Source organism: Triticum urartu, chromosome 3A, assembly GCF_056163025.1.
Source record: "Triticum urartu cultivar PI428250 chromosome 3A, HENAU_Tu73, whole genome shotgun sequence".
Lineage (NCBI taxonomy): Eukaryota > Viridiplantae > Streptophyta > Magnoliopsida > Poales > Poaceae > Triticum > Triticum urartu.
The window spans coordinates 5692016-5697465 of NC_141875.1; the positions used below are offsets into that span (position 1 = coordinate 5692016).

At 43.9% G+C, this 5450-nt stretch overlaps 1 pseudogene; it reads left to right on the plus strand.

Moving 5' to 3' along the window:
- The first annotated feature begins 2509 nt into the window (after positions 1 to 2509).
- Positions 2510 to 4597, plus strand: LOC147977602 (disease resistance protein RPM1-like; annotated as a pseudogene).
- The last annotated feature ends 853 nt before the right edge of the window (positions 4598 to 5450 follow it).

The following is a 5450-nucleotide window of genomic DNA, read 5'->3' on the forward strand; positions in this document are numbered from 1 at the left end:
TATCTTCTGCACCTCCAATCCTAGAGGGCATACGACCTTCTTTGCTGCGTATGTACTGTCGGGCAATTCGTTATCCTTTGGAAGCTTCTTCTTCAATATTTTCAGTAGCTTCTCAAATCCTTTGTCAGGCACAGCATTCTCAGCCTTCCACTGCAGTAATTCCAGTACGGTACCGAGCTTTATGTTGCCATCTTCGCAATTGGGGTATAGCCCTTTTTTGTGATCCTCTAACATGCGATCGAACTTCAGCTTCTCCTTTTGACTTTCGCATTGCGTCCTTGCATCGACAATGACCCAGCGGAGATCATCATCATTGGGCACATCGTCTGGTTCCTCATGATCTTCAGCAGCTTCCCCCGTTGCAGCATCATTGGGCACATCGTCTGGTTCCTCTTGATCTTCAGCAGCTTCCCCCGTTGCAGCATCACCGTATTCAGGGGGCACATAGTTGTCATCGTCCTCTTCTTCACCGTCTTCCATCATAACCCCTATTTCTCCGTGCCTCGTCCAAACATTATAGTATGGCATGAAACCATTGTAAAGCAGGTGGGTGTGAAGGATTTTCCGGTCAGAGTAAGACTTCGTATTCCCACATTTAGGGCATGGACAACACATAAAACCATTCTGCTTGTTTGCCTCAGCCACTTCGAGAAAATCATGCACGTCCTTAATGTACTCGGAGGTGTGTCTGTCACCGTACATCCATTGCCGGTTCATCTACGTGCATTATATATAATTAAGTGTGTCAAAAACCATTACAGAACATCATGAATAGATAATTAAGTGACCAAATTAATAGAAGTTCATCATCACATTAAAACCAAAGTACATACATAGTTCTCATCTAACAACATATAGCTCTCCAGAGCATCTAATTAATTAAACCATACATTGAAACTATGTAAAAAAATTCAATGCGAAAACAAATGTGATCATAATCGCAACCAAGGTAACAATTGATCCAATGGCATAATGATACCAAGCCTCGGTATGAATGGCATATTTTCTAATCTTTCTCATCTTCAACCGCATTGCATCCATCTTGATCTTGTGATCATCGACGACATCCGCAACATGCAACTCCAATATCATTTTCTCCTCCTCAATTTTTTTTATTTTTTTCCTTCAAGTAATTGTTTTCTTCTTCAACTAAATTTAACCTCTCGACAATAGGGTCAGTTGGAATTTCCGGTTCAACTACCTCCTAGATAAATAAAATATATGTCACGTTGGTCGGCATAATTGTCATAAACAATAAATGAACCATATAGTTATAAAAAGATAATATTATATACCACATCCGAATCATAGCCAGGACGAGGGCCGACGGGGGCGGATACCAAAACCATCGCACTATATAATAACAAGCAATAATAAAAGTAAGAAAATTAGACAAGTATCTATCTAAAGTAAGAATTTTTTCTTTCAGAAAGAAGATAAGAACAAGAGGCTCACCACGGTGGTGCGGGCGACGAGATCGGTGCGAGCGATCGACGGCAGTGAAGACGGGAGTGGGACCTGATGGGCCGCTAAACCTAGACAAATCTCGAGGAAAATGGAGCTTTGAGGTCGAGCTTCGAGAGGAGAAAGCTTAACTAGTGTGGCTCGGGCATTTCATCGAACACCTCATGTGCATAGGAGGTGAGCTAGAGCACCACAAAGCCCTCCCCTCGCCGGCCAGAGAAAAACAGAGCACTAGGGTGCTCTGCTCGCGGGCGAGGGGTATATATAGGCACCTCATTGGTCCTGGTTCGTGGCATGAATCGGGACTAAAGGGAAGCCTGTGGTCCCGGTTCAAGCCACCAACCGGGACCAATAGTGGTGGGCCAGGAGCGAGGCCCATTGGTCCCGGTTCGTCCCACCAAGCGGGACCAAAGGGGCATGACGAATCGGGACCAATGCCCCCACGAGGCCCGGCAGGCCCCTAGCCTCACGAACTGGGACCAATGCCCCCATGGGTCCCGGTTCTGGACTGAACCGGGACTAATGGGCTGACCCGGCCTGAACCAAATCCCTCTTTTCTACTAGTGATGGCATGCTCGCATTTTGAGATAAATAAGCTAGTGGGATGAGTCTCTTAGATTTAGGTATATAGGGTACCATGTGTGGCTCCCAACCTTTGTTTGTGGGTGTAAGGACATCTCTAATAGAATCTTAAAGTCTCTTTTGTGCGGATGTAATAGAATCTTGAAGATAATTCAAAAACAAAAAGCTTGCTCCAATTAGTTTAGTCACAAGAAATGACAATGTATTGGGAGCCTGGTTCCTAATCGATCCCCAAAATTGATTTTTAAAAACAATTCAAATTGTAGTTCAATCTTTTGTGTTGTGCATCCATGTGAATATTCCACTTGATCTTTAACATAAACTTCATAATCAGCTTCACAATTGTTTGTACATATTGTGACGGTGTCCCAGACTAGGGTCACTCACCACGTCGTCTCCTGGCCAGGTGGGCCAGGACGAGGACTCCATGTCGGTTCACTGATGGGCCACGTCGAGGCGGCCCATGGCGTACGGAAGGAAGGCTCCCATGCATACTCCAATAGAGGTCGTCTACAACACATTTACCTTGTATGTAACCGACTAGGTAGTAACCCTACACCCCCTGGGTGCCTATATAATCCAAGGGCTAGGGCTCATGGACGACGCACAACAATCTCATGGTAGATCACATGCGGTTTTACTCCATCCCAAATGAAAACACAAGCATGACGTAGGGTTTTATCTCTTAGGAGAGCCCGAACCTGGGTAAAACCTTTGTCTCTGTTACCATCACATCAAGGCTATTTGCTCGGGGCCCCCTATCCAAGATTTGCCGAAATCGACTCCATCATTGGTGGCCCATGGTCCCGCTACGTAGTCACAACGATCCGATGGAGATCTGTGTATGCTAGAAAATCAGTGCACACGTCACTTTCATGTCGGGACAGACTTTTGTCTTCGACGACATAGCTTTCCTTGTTGGTTTGGCTGGCCACCTAGGTGAAACCTCAACCCTAGGTCGAATCATCAGATTTGACGATCGAGATAGCACCACGGATTTTCGCAGGAATCGGGCCTTCACGAGCTGGGTGTCATACTACCTAGTCGAGGATCTTCCAACTGTTCTGAAGAATTGTTCTGAAAGTCAGCTTGGAGGATCTTCCAACTGATCTGAAGAATTGTTTTCTGCACTGCACAATATTTCCAGAGGATTATCCATTCCGAAGAAAAGTGGTAATCAGGCATTGGATCGCAGATGGATTCATTAAAGAAACAGGGAGCAAAACATTGGAGGAAGTGGCAGAGGGCTACCTGAACGAACTTGTAAACAGAAGCCTACTGCAGGTGGTCGAGCGGAATTGGTGTGGCCGAGTTCGCAGATGCCGAATACATGACATTATCCGTGTTCTTGCTCTCTCTAAATCAGAAGAAGAATCCTTTTGCCAATTTTACAATGGCTCAAGGACTTTTCGACCGAGAACAGCTGACCCCATTGTTGTGTGCACCAAGTCTCTGCTCTCTGCATGTTTTCACGAGTCATCTGAGAATTGATTCTCTGCAAGCTTTCCTCAAACCTGTAAACTTGCTGTCAACATTGGATCTGCAAGGAGTTCAAATCAAGAGACTACCCAAGATGGTCTTCAACTTGTTCAACCTGCGTTTTCTAGGTCTTCGAGATACTCAAATTGAATATCTCCCAAAAGAAATAGGAAGGTTACAGAATCTAGAAGTCCTTGATGCTTGCAATGATATGCTATCGGTGCTTCCAGTGGAAGTAGCCACACTTTGAAAATTGAAATACCTGTATGTGACTACTGTTCCGGCTGTAGCTGACGAGAGAGTTCTTGCTTTTGATGGGATCTAGGTGCCTAAGGGTATCGGCAATTTGACCGACTTGCTGGCCCTGCAATTTATCGAAGCTAGCAGTGAGGTGTTGTATAAACTAGGATGTTTGACCAAGTTAAGAACTTTTGGTATCAGTAAAGTCAGGCATGGTCATTGTGCAGATTTGTGTGGGGCGATCACAAAAATGGTTCATCTTGTTCGTGTATCAATTGTTGCAGTTGATCAAAGGGAGGTCCTGCAGCTAGAAGCACTTTGCTTACCACCAACTGTTTCAAAAGTTGACATATTAGCGCAGCTGGACAAAAGATTTCTACCCCAGTTTGTCTCATCCAGTTCAAAACTTATTAACCTCACTGATCTACATTTGAGTTGGTCCAAATTACATGAAGACTCTTTTGCATGCCTCTTGGGCTTGCATGGCTTAGTTAAACTTGTCCTTAATAACGCTTATGATGGAAAGGAGCTACACTTCCGCGCAACGTCACTTCCAAAACTCAAGGCACTAGTGATATGGGATGCTCCAAATCTCAACAGAGTTACAATTGAACAAGGTGCAATGCAAAATATTGTTGACCTATTACTCAATGACTGCCCAGAATTGAAGGATCTTCCTCACGGCATCGAGCATCTTAGAACCCTCGAGTATCTACTACTGCACGGAATTTCTGAAGAGCTGACACTGAAGCTTCAGCGAAATGAGGAATCAAAGGAATGCGATGAAGATTGGATGAAAATTAGCCATGTGAGACGGGTTGAGTTTAATTGAGTGCAGGCAGGGGTTGTTAGTTGGCGACGCAAAGGTTTTTGCACTGCTCTGTATTTTTTCAGTTTGAAACGGTGAAGCACTTCTCCTTTATTAGTGCTTCGATCTTTGCGAGCGATGCCAAAAGCAAGCACGCACAGATATGTGATGTTTTGTGAACGCTACATGTGCAATATTATCCTTTTTTCTTGCTTTCTTGAGTGGACTTATCTGTATGGAGCTGGTCGTCTAGCTTTATCCTGTTATTGGATGATGTCATGTCGACAGTATGGACAACTTTTATTTTACTGTCATCCCTTCTCAACCATCTAAACTCGGTTTCTGTATTCATATTTCAGTTAACAGTTCAATTGTGCGCTTGCTTGTACAGTTGTAGGTTCTTAGCTTTCTACAACTAGATGACGCAAGAAGCAATTAAAACCGAGAATTCTGTGGGTATTTGTCCAGCGGCCCTTGAGACTATAGCATGTAGAGAAGCCGTCTCATTAGCGCAGGACCTTCATATCCATTAATTTGTGGTTTCTTCAGATGCCAAGGAAGTGGTTACAGCTATCCAGAGAGAAACTCAAGGCAATACTGGGGCTATCATTAACGAGATTAGAATCTTAGAATCTTCTTTTAATTGTAGTTTCATTTTCGAAGGTTGTGCCGTCAATTATGAGGCACATAGTTTAGTCAAGTTTTCTCTTTCTTTAGGTTTGGGACGTCACATTTGACTTCGCCAATCCCATGATCAGACTTGTATCCCACAATTTGCTTAAATAAGCCATTTAGAACACATTAAGATATACATCAACCTGTCATGCAGATTAGGAGAGTATTGCATCTTCATGGAGTGGTATTTTGAATAGTAAGG